The 23,480-nt window shown below is 40.7% G+C and overlaps 1 protein-coding gene across 1 annotated transcript in view; it reads right to left on the bottom strand.

Moving 5' to 3' along the window:
- The window catches only part of LOC145980368 (serine protease inhibitor dipetalogastin-like), a 136,218-nt gene that overhangs the window by 37,459 nt on the left and 75,279 nt on the right, over positions 1-23,480 (bottom strand). The gene's annotated exons all lie outside the window — the stretch shown is intronic.

Raw genomic sequence — 23,480 nt, 5'->3', positions numbered from 1 at the left:
AGACAGAATTAGGATACGGTAGTTAGGAATATGGTCTTGAAAGCGGGGTTGTTCTAAAAACTATGATTAGGTTGAATTCTCTCTTAAAGGGACACAGACACACATGATCATGTAGAGCTAGGATTTTGATGACCTTAAAATTGCCAAAAAATTACCTCTAAAAAATGCATTTATGACGTAATACATGCAAAAAATGCCCTATAAACTTAGAAAAATGACTTTAAAATTCTGAAAGATTGTAGAACAAATTTATAAACTACCAAGAGAAATCCAAATTACAAATTAACGTTACAGTATCTTATCACATGTTCATTGTGTATGGTAGTACAAGTAAGAAAGTTCACTTTTTGTCATATTTTACACTTTAAGTACTGAGTTGCAGTACACAACGAAAATCATATGCAAATTTTTAAAAGTGAATGATTGTCGGTTGTCGGACAAGAGAGCCTTGTACATGGAAAGACTCCTCTCGACTTCCACCGACACAAGAGGAGCGTACTTGAAATGAACAATGTCACTTGTTAAGTCACTTTCAATTCCATCGAGTGCAAATTGCTTCCCTGACAAAATGTCCGATACAGAGCACAAAACTTTGTACCCCTTGTTTTTTAACAATAATCCGTCTGGCGATGATATATTTACTGATAGAGAGAGAAATCACATTGTTTGATCTGAATTATTACACAACAGCTTGTATCAACAATACTGCACAGAATTTCTTTGTTTCTCCAAACACAATCGTTCAGAACTGCATTAAAGGAAATTAAACGAGAGTCGGGAACCTCTCCCCTTCAAAGAGTTTACATTTGCATGTAAAATGCCCCTACTTTCACCAACATGTAGAAAAATGCATAATATGACTTTTGAAAGGCCGAAAAATGACAAACGGTTTAAAAAGTTTAAAAAATTACCATTACTCCAAAAAGGGTCAAAAAATGCAAAAAAAAAATGCCATAACAAGGGCATCCCAATTTATTCACTTACGAGTAAAACACGTTCCTATCTACTTATGCAATTTTTCTGCCTTACCATAAAAAAGATGCATTTGCATCAAAATCCTAGCGCTAATCATAAGCATATACCTGCTGGTGTGAAGACGTTTTCAGAGCGTATTATCGCTGGACAGGACCTACACAGGGTGCGAAATCATTGAAAACTGGTGGGGGGAAGAAAGTTCTTAATCTACAACTTCCCCTTCCCCACAAACATATGTGTGAATTATACAATATACATATTTGTAATGTTATTAAAAGTAAAAATAAATTACTCAATTAAGATATATTATTATTATGATTATTAATTACATAAAGGAAATTAATTTGTTATTTTTATACATATCAGAAAGTGTAAAGCAGCTAACTAATTCCTTTACTAACCGGTTGAAGGTATTAATAAATTATGAAATAGTTGAAGTGGTTTTATAATGTGTAAGTTTTTGTTGAGTTTGTGCTTTATGTTAATATAAATCAATTAGATTTCATAGTTTTTATTGTTTTGCTTTCTTGTTTTACTTTTATTGTGCGTTATGTGTGTTTTCGATACTATTCTTAGTAAAGTATATTTGAAATTAAAAGTAATTGCTTATCTTTTGTTTGTTATAACAAACACTCTCCCCACCAGAAATTTTTGGTGGGGGGGATTTCTGGGGCCAAGATTGTTGGTAAAGGGGGAAATCACCCTCGTCCCCCCGGATTTTGCATCCTGGACCTACAGTTTAAAGTACCTCCGCCGAGTATCGAACCTGGAACCTCATGAGTACAAGGCGACGACGTTACCAAGGCCCCCAATTTTCAAGTATTTGTAGCGTCCAAACGAGGCATCAACAAGCTATTAGTCATCAAGAAAAGTTGTTAAGTTTTGACTCTAAGTCTAAGCGATGGGAATGCTTGTAGCTATTGTACAGTGTGCGGCACAAAAACTAGCACCGTTCCGATTAGTATACAACTGTAAACTGTCATAGCGAAACATGTTATCTCGTACGCAAATGTTTCTTCAGGTTAATGGTTTCAACATCTATTGTAAACAGTAAGTACATGTTTCATTATTATTTCAAATGTACTGTACATATTGTATACTGATCGGAACGGGGGTAGTTTTTCGTGCCGCACCCTGTACCATAAACCCTGCATACTTTGGTCTTTTATTGATGTATCTAGTGTTGGGCAATATATCGTCCAGACGATATATCGCTATATTGAAAAAATATCGCCCAGACGATATGAACTAGGTGATATATATCATCGCGATATTTTGGCGATATATATCGTCACAATATTTTGGCGATATATATTGTGGAGACGATATATTGCCGATATCACGATACGGGGAAAATATCGTCTGTGACGATATATCACGATATCAAATTTCCGATATCGTCCATCCCTAGACGTATCTTTGGAGCTGAATGGCTCACGTAATGCGGCTGACCGCGCCATTTGCAGCTAGCAAGAAGCGGGAGATCAGAAAAAGCCGTCAGGACAGCCGACCCCTTGGTGGTCAGATTCTGTCTATTAAAAGAACTCCGAGTTCTGTGAACTCCCTGTCGGAATCCACCAGGACGATGCTCCCTGCCTTGGGAGGGGAGGAAGGCGGTTGCCTAATTTATACCATCTCGGAGAGAAAGAAGCGAAGAGCGCTCGCAGCTACATACCAACGAGCAGGACACCGTGACAGCAGCCGTGGAGGATAATGATGCTGCGAAGGGGCCACTTTCCGAAATTGCTCTCCATTAAGGACAGGCGGAAGGCCAGTTATTAGAAATATTCTCGAATTTACAATCGGAAAGTAACTCATGATACTCGGAACTTTTTTATGGTGCTTAGCTTATGGAAAGTAATGAGAGCGGCGTGGCCTTTGGATGTGTGAAGTGGACAAGGAGTGTGGGGATTCAGGTAGTGTTTATTATGCGCAGATGGCGGTTTGTTTAACGTGAGTCTTCCACAGTCAGGGGCGTAGTAACGACCTTCATGGGGGGGGGGGGAGATTCCTTTTTGTACAGGTACTATCGCAGCTGACCTACTAGGGATAAACACTTACAGTTTAAATATAAAGTGCTTTGGTAAGCCTACAGATTTATAAAATGAAGGGAGCTCCCACGTAGCCAAATGGTTAAAGCTCTCTCCTTTGGTGCGAGAGGTCCCGGGTTCGATTCGCGGTGGGAGCTCCAACGTTGACCCAGAGTCACGAGGGCAATTTGATAGGGCTCCGGTATCAAATGCCAGAAAACAGCGGCGATGGGACTCGATGCGCCGACCACTCAATTGAAAAGCCTCATGGTAGGCTGTTGCTCCATGGAGTTTAACTGGTTTGCAGCATTAGAGTTAATGTTACAGTAACAAAAGTAATATTTTTAATGAGTATATTTGTAGCGCATATCGAGTGAAGATTATTATTAAGTGATAGAGCAATTATATGAACAGATGTGTATATTGACTAGTGATTCCAAAGAAATATTTTCCATTTTCAACGATAACTTTTATCTCAATCGTTTGCACGTATTCGTTGTCGAATTGCCTTACGTTTAGGCCTTTGTGCGTGTTTGTATGAGGTAGATGAAGAAATAGAAGCTCCATTTGAGAGACGTGTTTTTCAGCTGGGTCACAGATGATATATTTTTCTTTGTTTTGCATAGAGTACATTGTATACGTACATCGTCGTACTTAAAGATGTGAGAATTTGAAGGAAACGCTTAACTGCGTTATACAGTAAAGAGAATAAACAAAGGAATGCGAACAAGCGCATTTTGATTTTAGCAGAAACTTACCATTCTCACACCACAGATATAGGATAAAATAGTTACGTTCAAATCATATGACCAGAAACAATATACTTTCTTTTATCATTCAACGGCAGGTAGAGTCATATAATTTTCCGAATATCTCCAGCGCGAATCTGATTAGCGAGCCTACCAACAGCTCAGAGCGTTAGCGTGAGGGTTAGTAGGTGCTGGGTTGAGATGACGTCAGCAGCACGATCGTTGATTGGAAGGTTCGGGAGTTGTGACTCTCGACCCCAAGCTGCAAATGAGCAATAGCCAGAGATGTTAAACTACGGGTCTCACTTATTGCACAACACTTGAGCAACCTTCTGTTCTGACGTCAGACGAGGAATGCATACGAGGTTAGGTTAGGTTCCATTAGCATAACCTGACAACGTAGGCATCTAGCCTAAAATTAAAAATCTTTCTCCCGTGTCGTCAGAACACAAGGTTGCTCAAGTGTTGTGCAATAAGTGAGACCCGTTAACTACAGGCTGACGCACGAAATGATCCCCTTTTGTTTTGATTTTTTACGGATCTGAGATGAGGAATCATGTCACGTGCGTCAACAGCAGTTGCAGTAGCCATTGGAAAAGACGCGTGATGAAATGTGAAGCGTAATTCTTGATGATGTCGCAGTGGCGGGTCCAGAAATTACAGTTTGGGTGGGGGCGAATTTCAGTCTGGTTACTCATCTCACCGAAATGAGAAAAACAATTCTAACCTGTATAAACAATATATGGTTCCGTTGGCAGGATTAGCTTTTTGGGGGCAAATATAGAGGGCATGGGCTGGAATAGATGGTTAATACCGTGTGTCGTTATTATTATATTTGCTCCCATTGCCACGGTCAACTGAACGATCAGTTATGAGGAGTACAATTAATAAGCAAAGAAACAAAAACCCATTTCTGCAGTGGTGTCAGATTCGATCCCCTTTCGAGGCATCTTGCAGAGTGGTTCGGACTCTAATTTCAACTCTATATTCTATCTCGGGAATCTATGGAGCAATTCCGGGCATAACGGGAGAGAAGGGGAGAAAGCTAGTGGGCGGAGCGAAGAAGTACACGCTGCTGCCAACATCTGGTAAATGCAGTCGCTTTCTCTCCTCCGCTCAATCCCGTTCCCTCTCAGGCGTCCATTGCTTGAGCCCTCTCGAGTGATCAGAGATTCGCGGGGCAGAGTATAGGACCAGTTCCGATTAGTCCATCATTAGCAAAAAGTGGACTTAAATCAAACTTTTTAAAATAATATTCTCAAACTTGTTAAACTTGGTGATAAAAGAAGAGTCGAATCTTGAAAAAATTAGGCATAATAGCCTAATATTTCCAAAAATATGGCAGTTGGGAAGGGGAGATCAGCTCCCCCGTGGATCCGCCCCTGTGCTGTCGCTAGGGGGCTAGAGTAGACAACATGGCGGACAAAGGAAGACTTTCGACGCAACAGCGATCAGCAACTGTGCTACTTTTTTGCTGAAACAAAGAGCATTACTGTGACGCAGAGGCGTTTTCGTGCACATTTCTATGCTCAGTGGGGCCCCTCTAGAAAAACGACCCACAAACTGCATGAAAAGTTTCGAATGGAAGGAACGTTACAACCAATTGGCTTAATTATAGTAGATATCCCAAGTATGCTTGAATCATGTTCTGAATGCATTATATGTCTTTGTCAGGTTAAAATCATATTTTTGATTTTACAGTCGCTCGCCAATGTTGCCAGTTCTGGAATGAGCCGTCCAACGCCTTGAAATCATGGCTTAACACGGTAGACGTTCCGTGCTTGTTATCTGCGATTACACCACCTGTCGCTTCTGTAGCAGCCTGTTATGAACACATTTCCACGAACTGAGAAGGTTTGTGGTTTCCAGAAATAAATGATCGCTCTGTTCGGAAATCACAGATTGCATCTCCGCATTAACTCTCTTATTGGTGGTCTCGAGGCGTTGTTATTCCTCTACCAACCCGCCCTGGAACCAGTTAACAGAACTACTTAACTCAAATACCAGTTTAATGGGATTCAGGTTTTATGGGAGACGGTTGTTTCTTTCTCTGGGAAAAAGAAGTATCGGGAGCAGACGGTTCCAGAAAACGAAAGGGGAAGACACTTTGCGGAATAATTTGCATTTTCATGTCTCACGAAAGATCACACATCAATGTGCTTGAACGACACGCATTTAAAACGCCGGAAAGAACGGGAAAATGCAAGTACGATCCTTAAGTGTTCGTCATGACATGGGAATCTCGCAATGTATACAAAAGTTTGATTGACCTTTCAAGTTTCGTTATTATTTTTGATGAACTTTCGATTGGAAGGATAATACAAGCTCGTTCAATGCTCTCTTTACTCTGTTCATTAACCTGTCGCCTTCATCGATTTCCTCCAAGTTATCCCAGGAATGCGCTGCATTTCATTTTGCTTCAATACTGAAGTGCTATGGGAGGTTACGAAAGTAGCCTCGCCGACAGAGGACCTCTAGTCCGGAAGGACATCGCTCTCATTCGCTCACAGTTTTACTGAGATACTTACTTCTTCGATACACTTGGCTCGGGATAACGCAGTACAAGTTGGTCAGAGTCGAAGTACAGACTCTGACACGTCAGCATACATCTTTATCTAGGACAGGACTCTACAGGAACTTTCGGGCAGGTATGATAAGTGTGGAGAGAGCATTCTCACTCAGTTATATCCTTCACGACCGGGGCGGGCCCTTTTGCAATTGTTATGAACCGTAAACCTCTCCCTTTATAATTTGATACATCCCGGTGACTCTTGATCCCCGATCTTCATTTGAGTAACACTTCATGGTGGAGGTGCGGGGCATCGCATTGATTGGTTGATTTGCTTCATTTTACTTCGCTTTTTGTGCCACTTCGGCAAGGATTCGAACCTGGGACCCCTGGCGTCATAGCGCGATATGCTAACCACTCCACCACGCTAGCCGGCAATATACAGGGTGACTGGTAATTAGATGTATTCCCTGAAAGGGGTTAAAGTAGAGACAATTTGCAATAAATTTGACCATATGATACCCCGTCCGAAAATTAGTAGTTTTCGAGATAATCGAATTTAGCTATCAGAAAACGCTGAAATAAGTTCCTTACAATGAGCAGTTTTTTCTCAATTCATCTTTTTATGTGGAAAATTGTCATTTTTTTAAAAAAAAAAACAATAGAAATTCGATTATCTCGAAAACTACTAATTTTCGGACGGGGTATCATATGGTCAAATTTATTGCAAATTGTCTCTACTTTAACTCCTTTCAGGGAATAAATCTAATTACCAGTCACCCTGTATATATCGCTAAAATATCGTGACGATATATCGCTAAACTATCATGATGATATGTCGCCAACACAATATATATCGAAAAAATATCCTGACGATATATCGTGTAGTTGATATCGCCTGGACGATTTTTTTTATATATATATTCCGATATACGTGTATCGTCTGGACGATGTATATGGACCAACATTAGTACTTACTATGAAATTATGATTGATAGCAAACTAGAAATCCACCTGTAGGTGGGCACTCGCGGTTTCTCTCAAGTGATGCACGGCCTCCCCGATGGCGCAGTGGTTGCGTCGTCGCCTTGTAATCAAGGGGTCCCGGGTTCGATACCCGGTGGAGGTACAAGTGGTTCGGATCCCACTTTAAACTGTAGGTCCAGTCCCGATTAGCCTTACTGTGCATAAAGTGGACTTAAAACACCAAATCAACCAACCAAATCAAGTGATGCACGAAACAACAGAGATAAAAAAGAAGACATGAAGCTGGAATGCGACGAACGGTGAGCAGGAAGCTGTGACATACCGACACGCCTACGTGTTATTGAACCTCGGGCCTGGTTATGAAACAAGAACGGAGTTTCGTGACGCGAGGGGGGATTCGCCCTCCTGTTTCCAGGTTATTTTCTCTCCTAATCCCATCCCTGTCCAACGGGAAATGCCCAGTTAGGATTTCGTTCTACTGCGGTCCTCTTTGTTTGGAATAACGTTATTACGATCTTTGGAAGACCTCGGCGGCAGCAAAGAAAGTGGGCAGGAAGCGAATATGGCAGGAAAAGTGCCTTTTTCCCCCCCTTTTCTTCTTATACAAGTAGCAGCTAAACGAGAGCATCTTCCAAGCTTCATCTTTAAGTTTTCTCAAGGAAATACTTCGTTCTTAAAAAAGAAACAAAGAAGATTTCTTTTGACCTTCAAGGTCGAGCTGAAAAGAGAAGATGTACAGTGCGTTCTTTTTAGCTCTGGGCCGAGATAGCGCGTGGAACACTCTTATAACACAGGTTAGTACTCGTTATGGAATATATATATAATTGCCTACATGCTAAATATATGTGCGTAAATAAGCGAGACGTTACGGGACGAACGTCTGCCCCATGTTACGCGCTGTATATCGTCATTATTGTTTTTTTTATTGATTTAGTTTATTTTACTTCGCGTTTTGTGCCTCTTGGCTAATTTGCGAAGATGGGGATGAGTGATGAAATGACGAAATTGGTGAATGGACATTCACAAACAACCAAGCCCGAGCGGGATTCGAACCCGGGACCCTTGGCGTCGCAGCGCGATGTGCTTACCACTCGGCCACAGGGTCCGGCATATATCGTCATTATAAATCGCAATTGGGTGCAGCATATTAACCCCTGCATTTCTCTTTCAAGCAAAAGCCTTTATCTCATCTTCAACGCAATTGGAATTTTGAGAGAATTTCCAGATGTGATTTTCTTGAGATTCCGTTTGTATTCGTCTAATAAATACCAACTGGAATTTATTGGCTTTGCGTTCTTTTTCTCCGATCGTCCCTCGTAAATAATGAAGAGAAATAGACATAGAAAATTTGCCGCTCCCTACGCCTGGTCCTGTGACACCTATGCATCGAATGGAGAGTTAAGCATCCTAGCGGCGGTTGCCTGTAGGTGTAGAGAATCGTCATCTTTTAAGCAGGATTGATGAAGGTCCAGGGATTTTAAATAAATTCAATTCCGGTCCAGGAGAAAAAGTCAGCAAGCGTAAATGGGTTCTGGACCGTAAACAACATTTTTATCTGTCAAGTATTTGAATTCGGTCCAGGAACCTTTTTTTCATAATGAATTTAAATACCATCGAGGAACCTTTTATTCAATGAAACAATACGCAGTACCGGTTTTAAGTTGTGGGAGTAATAAGGTTTCGGTCCTGAAGGGGAATCCATTAGAATTTCTGTGTTCCTGCTTTTAAGCATTGAAATCAATGTTGCACGAATGTTTTATTGCTCTTTGTTCAGCGTATTCTATGGAAGACCTGTATTGTCTGCCTTTTCTTTCTTGACATCAATGATACTCTGCAGGCGGACTGCAGCTCAAACAACGAGAAACCGTTTTCTCCGTCGGAAGGCCTCGACTGTTCAGCCGTCTGGGTAAATAGCAGCGTTGCCTACCTCCCGATCAGGAAAAATGCTGGTTAAAATCTTAAGTTATACTAAATGCTACTAAATTTTACTACGATCTATTATTATATTTTTTTTCGGATGACTTACGTTTTAAGTTTAATTTATGCATCTACAGTGCATTCGTTTTGGCCCTGGTCCGAGATAGATCGTGACATGGCGCAGATGCCGGCATTTTCGTACCGTAACGTCTCGCTTATTTACGCACATATATTTAGCATGTAGACAATTATATTTACTAACCTGTGTTATAAGAGTTGTTCAAAGTTGTTCACGCGCTATCTAGGCCCAGAGCCAAAACGAACGCACTGTATATTGGAATGTGGACTTGCGTTATTTATTGTTTACTACAGTTAAACAATATAGGGAATTCCCCCTATTACATTAATTGCAATGGTTTAACCATTTAAATAGGTTCAATATGATGCTTGAAAAGGTTTAAGAATATATGAAGACTGATAACGGAGGCCAGCTTCTTTAAATTTTGACCCCATCTTTCTACCAATTTCCTTCAGTAAAATTATCCTCGTGAGCTAAATAAGGGAGGATAAAGAAAAGATTAAAAGAAGAGGGTGGCTGCAAAACTTGTCCCTGGGTCAGCATACTACGTTTTGATTGAAGCACATCCGTCGGAGAAGTACAAATAAGATCGGTGGATTTGAAATAAGTAAATAATATACATCACCATCCTTCGCCCGTTTCCTGCCTCTGGCTGGGTCGGCATAGAAGTCAAGCCTCTCCATTTTTTCCTGGTCTTACACCACTCCTCTCTTTCCACGGTGTTCCAATCTTGTCCTCTTCTCCTAATACTCTTTGCTATCTGTTCTTTCCACCAAGATCTTGTTCTCCCCCTTGGCCTTGTTCCCACTCCTTGTGCATCGTAAGCTCTTATTGGTAGTCTTTCTGCATCCATCCTCTTCATGTGTCCGAACCATCTCATCTGTGCCTGATATATCCTGTCCTGAAGCTTCACCACACCCACTGTCTGTCGGATCTCCTCATTCCTCATTCTATCCCTTCTAGTCTTCCCCAATACACTCCTTAAAAATTTCATCTCCACTGCCTGCATCTTTCTTTTGTCTCTCTCTGTCATTGTCCAAGTCTCTGCTCCATACGTAATTATTGGTACATAGCATGTGTTACGTATTACCTTCTTGCATTTCATAGGTACATCCCTGTGCCATATTAATCTTAGAATTATGTCTTCTTCCTCATCTATTCTTCCACTTCTCTCAATTATGCTTCATAGATATTTGAAGCTCTCCGCTACCTAGTGTTGCCCACGGGACGAGACGGGACAGGCTTTTAAAAATTCGAGACGAGACAGGCCAAAGTCTCGTCTCGTGGGCAACACTACCGCTACCCCTAACTCTTCCGTGTCCCACTTTATTCTTGGTACATTTCTGGCTCTGTTTCTTGATGTTATTAGCACCTCACTCTTTTCTGTACTGAAATAGATATTCTCAAAATATATTCCTTTAAATTCAATTTATCTGACTCCGTAGGACGAGCGTTTGCAAATGATTTTACCATTATGCCAAACAGAAGATGCTAGGTGCCAACGAAGTTTAAATTGTGCTAGGTTTAGCACCGTTATGCTTGAGTTGGCATCACTGGTAAATAGGTTGCCGGGAGAACAAATACGGGAAGTCCCAGAAGCCGCGTGCAGTGGGTCACTCTACAAATATGGAAACGACCAAGTGGAGGAAAACGACGCAGAAAACAGGTAAAACAACACTGGAGTTCAGCGAGAGGAATTTCAGGCCGACTTCTATCTTGGGTTACCAACTTTTTCACGGTGCTAACCCGGGACACATCCTTACTGGACAAAAACAAGTAAAAATTGTTCTATAATTGTTACAGTGCTGTTATTTTTAATTACGCAATTAATTAAACTTCGAAAAAGTTGCTGAACACGTTTGCCGATAAAACAATGCAATTTCGAATAAATGCAATTATTACAGTGCGTTGGTTTTCGCTTTGGGCCGAGACAGCACGTGAGCAACTTTGAACAACCCTTATAAATATTAGAGCTGAGCAGATAGCCTACCACTTTTAACCGATACCTATGCAGCATGCGCGTACTCTCCAGTACAGGAAGGCCAGCAGTGCTGACCCACAGCATTACGGTTACAAAATTACTACATTTGTTCATTATTTCTTCCCTGTTACCTCAACAGAATCAACCCGCCGTAGACCTGTAAAGTTCGTCCTTTTCCGATATGGAACCATCCACACCCTCTCGTGGCTTGCTGACAAAACATCTGCCCGGCGACGGCGACATATCATTCTGGCATGCTTTTAAAAGCCAACGCTAGCAGGATTCCCCAAGATAACTAGGCGACCTTGAATCAGCCAATGGGAGCCTTTTTAACGTGGAGGGAAACTTTGTATTCCAATCGGCAAGGGATGGACGCAAGTCGGGGATGCCATCGGTGAAGTAGACTGATGTCCTCAGTGTTGCGAAATGCACGATTAAGTGTCCACGCCAGCGTTGTAGCATATCAACCAAGCAAGTTACAATTTTAATGTTTTTAAATCAACCATAAAGTTTCAAAACACACGAGAAACACAAAAATATGATTGCTGACATGCGTATGACATATTCTATATAATATAAACGTTTCACAGCGTCCGGTCTTATTAAGACATCACGTTCATAGACACATTCGCCAAATAGAGTTCGTAACACTCGCTGGCCGCGGTCACGTTTTTTTCCAAGCGCTTTGCGAAGTTAAAAGTTTCTCGGGGGTGTAAATTTCTATTTGTTTTGTTTGTTTTTGCGGGAAGTTAGAGTGGTTATGTGGAAACCGAAACGAAAGTATAAAAAAGTTTGAATTTTGCATAATTTCCAGGACTCCGCTAGAGTATCGCGCGGCATTTTTGCGGACCCCGTGTAAGACCAATGTGCCGTAAAAGTATCTGGAGATGAATTCCAACCCATACTTTGAGATGCCACTGGATCGGCATCGGCTCAGCTCTAACAAATATAACTGTTTACATGCTAAAGATATGTGCGTAAATAAGCGAGACGTTACTGGACGAAAATGCCGGCATCTGCGCCATGTCATGCCCTATCTCGGCCCAGGGCCAACACGAACGCACTGTATAGCAACGATTCCTTTAGATATAAAAAGCAAAAGATTTGTACTAAAATTTCTTAATGTTTTTATCTATTATTAATTTTAGAAGTTCACAAGCTACCACAGCTGCAAAAATAGGCGTGCGCAGACCCTCTGATTGGGGGAAGGGGCAAAAGCTTTGATGAAAGTTCAGTCGGGGGGGGGGGGGGGATCTCACTGTTTTAGTTTCACTGCATTCATTCCATGATGAGTATATACAAACTGCACCAACATAGAGGCACCATAACAAATAAATAAATTGTCTCTGAAATGTGCCGCGCTTCTTTTCCTCCAAACAATTGTGTTCATGCACTTAAGAGAAAACTGTTTAGCAGAAAGTCTGAAGTACTTAGTAGTTATAAGATCTCTCTCTGGTCATTTACAATGCATTACAGAAAACAATAAAATTGTGAGCGAGACGACCAAGAAACTTTTTTGATCCAAATTTTTGCAACCTGAAAATAATATTGACTTAATATGGCACAAAAAAATTACATGGGGCGCTATGGAATTCTCTTTTACATTTTTTTTTCATTTAGATCATTCGGCGCCCAGGGCCAAATCCCGCTGCCCCCTAGCTACAGCTCTGAACTTGACTATATGAAAAGGAGAAACTGGGAGCGAAGCGAGCAAGAAAATTTTACGAAATGTATTTTTATTTGCATAAAATTTGATATCGAGGGGGCAATTTCCCTTTGTGCGACCCTGCAGGGGCTCTTGACCGTCTGGAAGGAATAATGCAAGAAAGGCGTGAAAACTAATTCCATCTTGAGTATCCTTTTGACCTGCTACTTTTACGGTAGATTCTACTAGTCTTGTTTTCTGTTACCTCAATGTTTGGCCCCCCTGCACCCCTTGAATTGATTTCCATCCAAGGTTGGGGAGGCGCAATGCTCATTGTCACCCCCCCCCCCTGTCGCTGCAGCCCCTTCCTCCGTAGTTGATTTGAACTTTAATCGGCTTGAAAATACTTTATTTTCTTTAAGAGTACAGCTAATATCGTTTAATAACAGCGATACGATTCCTCTACACTAAATTTCTAGGTGAAAGTATAATAATGTAGGGACATGGACGTCTGGAAGGGGGGTGGGGCAAGGATGGCCTCACCTCCCTCTTCGAAAACTAATGTCAACCTAAAAGCATATATCTCACACGTATAATTTGATTTCAGTCATAGTAATTTACATTAATGCGACAACTTCAAATTCAAGTGGTGTTTTTTGAGGGGGCAACACTATTATCGGGGTAATATGCTCCATGGGAATATGGAATATACCTTGCTTGTCCCTCCGTTGAAAAAATCTGGACGTCCATGATTAGGGGGGGGGCAACTGCCTCCTTGCCCCCCGTGCGCACGCCTATGGTTGCAAATTATACAGCGTGTTCCCTCTAATAACTCAACAACGTCTGTCCTTAACGGCTAAAACATGGTCTACTAAACACGGATGTGCCTCTGAAAATTAATGCAGTAATATATTAGGAACCAGCATTGGTCTCTGACGTGAAACCCGGTTAGCCAAAAAAAATCCCCACCGTTTATAGCAACGAGGTTTAGCGTGTTTCGGACGTGTGCTGCGTAATGTCGCTTACCTGTTATCAGATTCCGAGGAGACACTTTACGCTTTTTTGTCGCCGGTTTAAACACGTCGAGCCATAAAGTAAGGAAAAAACCAGCGTGTTTCCAGCTGAGGGTGATGTCACAAGTTCCAACGCAAGGGTTGTAAAAGTGACATGACAATGACTTTTATTGCAGAGTCCCGCTCGCCGCCATCACGCGTGTAACAGTAAACCTGATTTCGTACGAAAGGAAAGGATCCTCCACGCATGACTGCCTCCCGTTGGACCAGAAAGGAGCCCCAAGCAAGAAATGCAAGCCAAGGTGTAAATTGCCATGGCAACCTTCACCTATGAATCGCCATTTCCAGTCTTGTGAATACTTAAAACTGACCTATTTATCCCCCTCTGTCCGATTCAAAGATAAATTGACTTTCTTTGGAAAAGGAAGTTGCCGACTTCCTAACCTAAGGCATATGGTGGGTCAAGATATGGAATCTTTTTTTCTATCCACGATAATATTTCCTTCAAATATTTTAAATATTTTTGAGCCTCAAAAAAAAAATATATATATATATATATATATATATAATTCGACCTATTCCTGAAAAGGGGTAATACTAGAGCACTAGGGGTCGGAAATCAATGGGTTTCGAGTTATTGCAGTTTGTAGATTTTCGATACATATTCCGACTTGCGACCAAGAAACTACTAATTGTGAAAAAACTACTACACCCTGGGCACTCAATCGACATGTTGCTAACAGCTGACGAATGAGTGACTACTGGGGAAATAAATTCATGCCCAAAATTCCCATACCCACAGAAAGAAACAGTCATTGGAGCACACATCATGAAGAAATTTGGAAATTATCGTTTAAATCGAAGAGAATTACTCAAAAAAATAGTAACACACTTAGCGTAAAAATTACGGATAAAACTTCCTCGTTTCATAAGCTCTCCAAAAATATACAAATGTTGTCAACTGGCACACGGGTTGGGGGAAAAATTTCAATATAATCGGAGAAGGCGCGTTATAGACCCCCATCATCTAACAAGAATTCTGTGGACGGACGAATCCAAATTCGACCGCGATGGTATTAAGAATTTTCATAATGCGCATTTTTGGTCCCCTAAGAGTTATAACTCCACAAAATCTAAAAGAAAGGCTCACCAGAGAAAATTCTCGCTAAATAAGAATCGTCCACAATCATGTGATCGGGCCATTCTATCTGCCACAAAACCTAAACGGCATTACCTACGCAAACTAAGGGAAGAATTGATGACGCTGCTGGAGGATGTGCCGCTCCCCACAAAAAGGGGTATGATTTACCAATGGCTACCCAGCCCACTATTTCCGGGGTGTGCGACAGTGGCTGGACGACAATTATCCCATGCGATGGATTGGTCGAGGCGGCCCGACCCCCTGGCCAGCGAGGAGTCCGGATTTGACGCCATCCGACTTTCACATTTGGGGTCACATGAAAGAGTTAGTCTACAGTACACCAGTGGATTCCCAAGAAGAGTTGAGAGAGAGAATTGCGACAGCCGCCCAATACATAAGAGACTGAGTGTCAACGCGAGTGACTGTGTCTGAAGTACGCCGCAGGCTGCGTGCTTGCGTACGTAACCGGGGGAGGCAATTTGAACAGGATTTGTAGTTTTCGTAACAGTTAATTCTGACAACCTGGAATCATGAGAATGGTAAATAACATTATTATTTAACTCATTTTCGTTCCTTTATTTCTCACAACCGACAACTTCTTTTCACTTTACAAACAGGTCTACAACGCGCCTTCTCCGCTTTTTATTCAGATTTTTCCCCCAACCCGTGTGCCAGTTGACAACATTTGTATATTTTTGGAGACCTTATGAAACGAGGAAGTTTTATCCGTAATTTTTACGCTAAGTGTGTTACCATTTTTTTGAGTAATCCTCTTCGATTTAAACGATAATTTCCAAATTTCTTCATGATGTGTGCTCCAATGACTGTTTCTTTCTGTGGGTATGGGAATTTTGGGCATGAATTTATTTCCCCAGTAGTCACTCATTCGTCAGCTGTTAGCAACATGTCGATTGAGTGCCCAGGGTGTAGTAGTTTTTTCACAATTAGTAGTTTCTTGGTCTCAAGTCGGAATATGTCACGAAAATCTACAAACTGCAATAACTCGAAACCCATTGATTTCCGACCCCTGGTGCATAGGATCAAATTTGTTGCAGGTCGAATTACCAATCACCCTGTATATATATGCACACACAAATGTAGAAAAACAGGTCGCCATGGCAACGGAACTTTCAAATTCAGTTCTAAAAGAAATATGTGTGTGTGTGTTGTAGAGAGAGAGGGAGAGATAAAGGATGTCAGAAAAAATCAGTAAAACATTGCTTTGGATTTTTAAATATTCATGTACTCAGGATATGAAACAGCTGACAAAAATCGACATTGTTGTATGATTGAATCAGTTAGTACGGTTTGTTTCCTGAATCGCACTATTCGAACTAAACGAACAAACGATTCAGAAAAAAATGAATTTCCTGCTAATGTTGCTGGTATATGCTAGTGTAGCTCTTTCTGTCCCATTACCTTCTTAAGCAAGCGATTATTCGGGAGCATAATTGTCATCCTCATTGTCGTGAATAACGGAAAGCACCAGAAAACCGGTTAGAAAAGAACAAATACAATATGATATCAGTACAGCAAAAATAGTATTAATTGAGGTCCTTAACAATATTTTAAAATTTCATGACCCATTATTTCTGGAAATATCGAACTGGTAAAAATTTCAAATATACCGTTAGAAGATGTATACAATTTCATTGAAATTTATTGACAGTTATAACCCTTTTTTCAGTGCAGGAACGAGCAAACACAGGTATTAGAATAGAAGTGGAATGCCGCGAATTTGAAACTTTTTCTCTTCGGAAAATAACATTTTTTAACATGTACTAATACAAGAGACACGCACCGAAGTTTTTGTACTCCACATCCTTAATGGCATTCGTACTGTTACCCAAGAGATATTAATTGGTTTTGTCATAACGGCTTCCTTTCCTGTTAACAAGAAAAACAATCTCTTCTTCACAAGCAACAAGCAGTAAAGAGAAGTTTACATGAACGTCGCCCAACTATTTCCTGAGAGAACATAAAACTCGTTCATTACCGATCTCCCCCCCCCTTTCCCCTCCTTTCGTTCGGGAACTGCTCTTCAGTCATGCAGCTTGTTTTTCTCTTCATTTGCTGGAATTATTTTCAATGGGGAAGTTTTTCCGTTATCTGTAACAATTAGGGAACTTCACAGCATATTTGCCCCCATCTGACGTTACTGAATGTTGCTTCAGTCACGAAAACAGAAAGGAAGAGGCTAATGAGATTGATACGGCCATATGCAGTGCTTTCGTTTTGGCCATGGGCCGAGACATGGCGCAGATGCCGGCATTTTCGTCCCGTAACGTCTCGCTTATTTACGTACATATATTTAGCATGTAGACAGTTATATTTATATTGCATAACGAGTACTAACTCGTGTTATAAGAGTTGTTCAAGGGCCATCTCGACCCAGAGCCAAAACGAACGCACTGTACATTTTGGAGGAGAATCTGATTCTGTTTTACAAAAGTTAAAGATACAAGGAATGTGATAGTATTGCTAAATCGTATTAGGTCAAATTCAAATTCAAATTCAAATTCAAATTCTTTATTTGCGTGGGCGAGGTTCAGCCTGAGGCTGTTCTGCCACCTAACCCGTGTCATCGATTACATTTAAATTTACATTTCTTATGTTATTACAGTATTAATACAGTGTGCAATAAACTGTATGATTTAGTTACAAAATCTATTGACATATAACTACTAAAAGTCATTTACAAAAGATTCGGATTGTACAAAACCCAAACCCAATTACATATGTGGCAATAAGGAAGATATACGTCATGTTATATTTGAGTGTAATAGCTACATACAAGAAAGAGAGGCATTCTACAAAACAAGGCAACGACGTTACCACTACGCCAACGAGGAGACTGCTGCAATGCATGGCCTCATTCTCTCAAACCCTTCAACATGGTCTCCATTCAAAACGAAGATGAATTACATTAATAAAGACCTACAGACAAATACGAATTGTCTAGTCCAACTTTTGTACACCTACATATGTATATGTGTGTGTGTAGAATACTTTTCGGAATATACCCTATTTTTATTTTGCTGGAAATTGTCTTTGAATACAATGGACAAGATGTATGCATCATAAACGCAGCAATTATACAAAAATTGAAATTGTTAGCCTTTCTGCTTAACAGTGAAAGTACTGTTGGTTTATTAGCGTAAGTACTTTCCATGGCGTGTCGTCTGCGTCCAGCGCAGTTATGCATTTTGCGTGCGGCGATTGTTTATTTACGATAAGATCACCGTCTCGAGGAAGTTGCAATTTATTGTTGCCCTCCACAAAACACAAATTAATTTTGGCCCAAAGAAACTATCTCGGCGACATTTTTATAGCTTATGGCTATTCTTCGCCAACTCTTTGTGACGTAGTTCTAATGGCGAGGTTCCTAACTGGTTCCCTTCTTTGTCTGCCTCGAAAGAGCAGAATTCTGCCAACCAGTCGCTCTTTTTCAAGTTCCCGAAGCAACTCGAGGAATTCCTCCAGAGCGGCATCGGGAAATCTCTTCTGCGAGAACAAAGTCCTGCTGGAAACGAGGTGCGATGAAGACCACTTGTCGGAAGAGTGAAGGCAGACGAACAAAGGATGCTGAAGGCTCCAAATTAATTATTGTTGTGGTGAACCGTTATGAGTGATCTTCCTTAATGGTCCACTGGAGCAAAAGAAGAAGAAGACATCACGGGTCTGGATCGGACCAATTCGCCTAACGACGCGAGTTCCACCACGAAGGGTACCAATATGGAGACAAAAGGCAGCAGATACGGCAAGAACAGGATCCTTTGTGGTGGAATTGCGGATGCCTTGTCGAAGAATTACGAGCGTAACGCCACACATATTGCGTCTGGTCCAACCAGGAAATCATGTGTGGCCCCTCACCGTTCGATCGTATGTTTTTCACACACTTATTGAAAGACCTGTGGGAAACTCAACCCTGACTACCCATGCTGAAGAAAAGTGGAACATGCAAAGACTGAAGTCTTCTGGGCCTTTGTGTGGGTCAATGAATCACACACATGATTGACGAAACTAAGAAAAAATGCAAACGTACAGCTTTCTATTGACTATCGACAAACTATACGTTTTTAGTAGGAAAAGGAAAATATTTAAAATTTCCTTCTAATTAAGGAACTGAATTTTGAAAATTAATTTTTGTTTTTATGTCCACAAATAATCGGGACTAGTCTTGCAGTTTAAAGTAAGACCTGAGCCTCTGCCGGGTTTTGAACTCGGGTCACATTGATTATAATGCGGCGGCGTTAAACATCTCGCCATCGGGGAGGCCCTAATTATGAAACTGTTATTACCAAATTAGTTCTTTGGAGTTATTAAGAGAAGGAAGTTAAGAAAAATAAGAAGCAATAATTTGTCCAGAAAAAAACAAAAAACGTTGACATTCATACTTACATGCATTTAAAATTCAAAGACATGTGGATATTTTGTGCAATCATTCTTGGGCTTTTATTGAACAAAGCCATGAATTGCAAAATACATCCAATGCATTTTCAGAGTAGCTAATCTAACTTCGAGTTTCTTCGATTGCATTACAGTATACACGAGAAGTAGTATACGATTTTTTGTAAGGGCTTGTAATTAAACTTGAAATGACTACTTCTTCAAGAAAAACGAATAGACCCTAAGAATAAAAGAACGTACGTTAATATAGTGCCGTTCGTTTTTGCTCTGGGCCGAGATAGCGCCTGACATGGCCCAGATGCCGGCATTTTCGTCCCGTAAAGTCTCTTATTTACGCATATATCTTTAACATGTAGACAATTATTTGTATAACCTGTGTTATAAGCAGGCCTGTAGCCAGGCAGAGGCTGAGCCCCCCTGGAACTGCTGTCAGCCCCCCCTGACACATTAGCTAAAAACTATTTTGTATAATTTGATTGCAGTGAAGAGTGCAAATGTAGACAGCACATATTATTTTGCTCACAACTTTTTTGAGGGATAAATTCACATAACATGAACAGCAGCTATTCCATTCCTTATCTGCCTCTGCTGTGACCTCCCTTTTAGACAAAAATCTGTGGCTTTGATGTCATCATGCAAATTCCTTCAGCTTTTGCGTCAAAGGTCAACGGATCCCAAGTTTTGGGAACGAAGGGGAGTTTCATTGCTTCGACCGGGGGTGGAATGTACAGTAGGTACTATGCATTTTTTCTTGTGTGATTTCAGTAGCAGTCAATTAACACTTCAAGCGATTTTTAAAAAGATATAGAAAAATTTAATTCTTATTTATTTTTAAATTTTATGTAAGATAATGATCCTCCTCAACACATACACACACTTAATTTACCTTCATTTAACACTGTTACAAAGTCCCCCTGGATATCAATTCCAGCTACGAGCCTGGTTATAAGAGTTGTTCAAAGTTGTTCACATGCTATCTCAGCCCAGAGCCAAAACGATCACACTATTTGGAGCCATTTGTCAATTACATGAGAATGTAGGTTCTTTTAGGTTTTTAAAAATAAATATATTTGTTGTTTTAAGAAATGATAGATATAATTGAAATTACCGAAGATCATGGAAAAAACTTCTTTTCAATGATGAAAAATTACAATTTGTCGTGATTGTAACTAGTAATATGATATGTTAATAGATCAGGAAGTGCATAGAAAGAGACAAGTACTTTTGACTTGCTCGTCTTTATGTCAACGATCAGATTGGATGCCGTCGAAGTATTCAAATGCTGAATTGGTTCTTCACAGAAAAAGAAGTTTACGGATCTTATAGCATTGAAGAACTTCCACTCAGTTAAAAACACAAGCAACCAAACTAGTCAGTCTGCAGGGCAGAAGAGACTATAAAAATATTTTGGCGCACTTGGCGTGATGTTCGAAGCGAGTCACACTCGACGGTTTCAAGAGAGTTCTCGAGAAAAGCATCATCTCTTCGTCACACGTGATTGGAATGAGACTCGAAGGAACCGTCTCCCGCCCCTGTCTCCGTAACGAACCTGTTGGAGCAGGGCAAACTTGGAAGTGTAAATACAGTCAGGTGTGACTCGGGGAATGCGGACGCAGTGGGTAGTTCTTTCGACGGGGCAAGGGAAGAGAAGAAGAGCTCTGCTAGACTCGGTGGCAGCACCAAGTAGGAATGCGACGAGGCAGCTTCGCATGGCACGGAGTGGTGCCATTCAAACACGTGCATTAGCGATCGCAGATTACATTAAGATGTTGATGCCTAAATGTCAACAGTTCGCCTGGAGGGATTAGCATTCCTGGAAAGAACAACTCCCTCTAATGCCCACGGTCCCTCAACACTTGACTTTCAGGGCTAACGCCGGCTTTAAACGAAAGCATTTCCTTAATAGCATTTATGCTAGCAAAAATGTTAAAGGAAATGCTTCCAAAAATCTTATAGCAGATGGCTTTTGCGATTACAGTGTATACAACACAAAAGGCACATCGAGTTACACCATCTATGGTGAGTGCTCGGTGTTTACAATTGAAAAAGCTAAAATATTCTTTCATACGTGTATAGTAAACGTTGTAAAGTATGTATTCTATCAGCGCCATTCTTATCTACCTAAAACCATTTAATACGAAACGTTATTCCTCTCGGTTGAATAGTCATCGGCTTTTAAAAATGTGAAGTGATATATTGTTTACATTTCACGCGACCGCCATTACATCCGCACTCGTGACCTAGAACTCGCTTCTGATTGGTTATGCTACGGAAATATCTTTGAGAAATGCCATGAAATATGCCATGGCATCTGAAATGCCATAAAATGTCTCACTTTACACGGTAGCATTTTGGTCATGGCGTAAATGTTAAGAAAAATGCTTTCGTCTAAAGCGGGCCTAACACTAGAATATCAATGCTAGGGATGGTGGTTCATCCGGCAGAACTTATAAATGTCCTTGTATTTTATAACCCTCTGCCCACAAAGTGAGTTGGTATCATTGTATGACGTCTTGCCTCAATTTGATTGGCTAGCATGCTCAGAGCCATGAGGAAGAATCAAGTCTGTTCAGTCAGAATCAAAACAAACAAGATGGCTGACACGGAGGTCGCTTCGTCTAGTACGGAAACACCAGAGCACCAAGAAAATTAATAAATATCTCTCTAAAGAATTCAAAGGAACCCCAATCTACTTACATCCCCCATCGCATAGCCACCCTCACCATTCACGTGTACAGTAAGAGTCACTGCACTCTTTCCCCCTTAACGGATGCCTCCCGACTGAGCAGGCTTGAATTTTCAACAGAAACAAAATATACAATTTTGCAACATCTTTAAAGCGGAAACTCACACGTTTCACTTTCCAATAATCAGGGCTTCCCCGATGGCGCAGTGGTAACATCGTTGCCTTGTAATCAAGGGGTCCCGGGTTCGATGAAGGCACATGGAGGCACATAGTGGTTCGGATCCCACTTTAAACTGTAGGTCCGGACACATGATAAGCCTGATCAGACTCTGATTAGCCTTAATGTGCATAAAGTGGACTTAAAACACCAACTCAACAACAACTCTTCCCAATAATCAAACCGATTCTGAGCAGATCCTAGACAAAGTGAAGAGCAACTAGATACCCAAACTTACACCTAGAGTTGTTTCTCGATTTTGAATTGTTCGTTTCAAGTCCGCTTTATGCTCAGATAGACTAATCGGTACTGGACTTACAATTTAAAGTCGAATCCGAACCACTGTGGAATGTGCCTCCTCCGAGTGGGTAAAACATGATGCTAAATTGATCATTCGAATAAAAACTACAAACACAATCCACAAATTGGACGTCAATAAATGGCCAAATATTAGATACTTACATCAATAATATTAGCTTTTCTATTTAATTTCAAAGAAGAAAAATTAGTAACCAAAAATTCCAAATTCTAATTGGAAACAGAGTTAATTCCTTCAAGTGTAACAAAGAGTGTCAAAAATTCTATTAAAAGCATATAATAAATTAATTTAATCAGTGCTTTGGCAGAAAATCATTTCAACGTAAGCGTCTGTCGTAGTGACCAGTTTTGAACTTCCTTGAATGTTCTGACAATCTTGACTCTGTATTTTTCAAAATATTATTTTGCTACGAATGTCGAAGTTCTTGTTTGGTAAAATTTATTTTAAGAATCCTTTACGCACAGGGAATGGAACTCTGGACTCCTTGTTTCACAACGAATAGCCATAAATCATCAAAACAAAAGATTCAAGAGATAGCAAAGTGCTTACATTAGGGGGAAAGAGATCAGAGGCAAACTATACGAAATTGGACTAGGATGGATCTGGGTGGCAATTAGTGAAACAAGAATTAGAGGACGTAGATAAGCAGGAAATAATAGCGGAATGTGAAACAAAGAGATCGCTCGAGCTCCAAACAAGAGGACCGCGGGAATGGGTAGCCTACATCAGGAAAGTGAGCATGGGGGCAAGAAAAGGGTTGGGATGGATGAGGCTGGAGGGATGGAGACACAATACAGTAAAAAAAGAGGAAGGACGATATAA

Source organism: Lepisma saccharinum, chromosome 27, assembly GCF_977018435.1.
Source record: "Lepisma saccharinum chromosome 27, izLepSacc3.1, whole genome shotgun sequence".
Taxonomy (NCBI): Eukaryota; Metazoa; Arthropoda; class Insecta; order Zygentoma; family Lepismatidae; genus Lepisma; species Lepisma saccharinum.
Note: the sequence above shows the minus strand (reverse complement) of the source record. Positions and strands in the feature narration are given on the sequence as shown.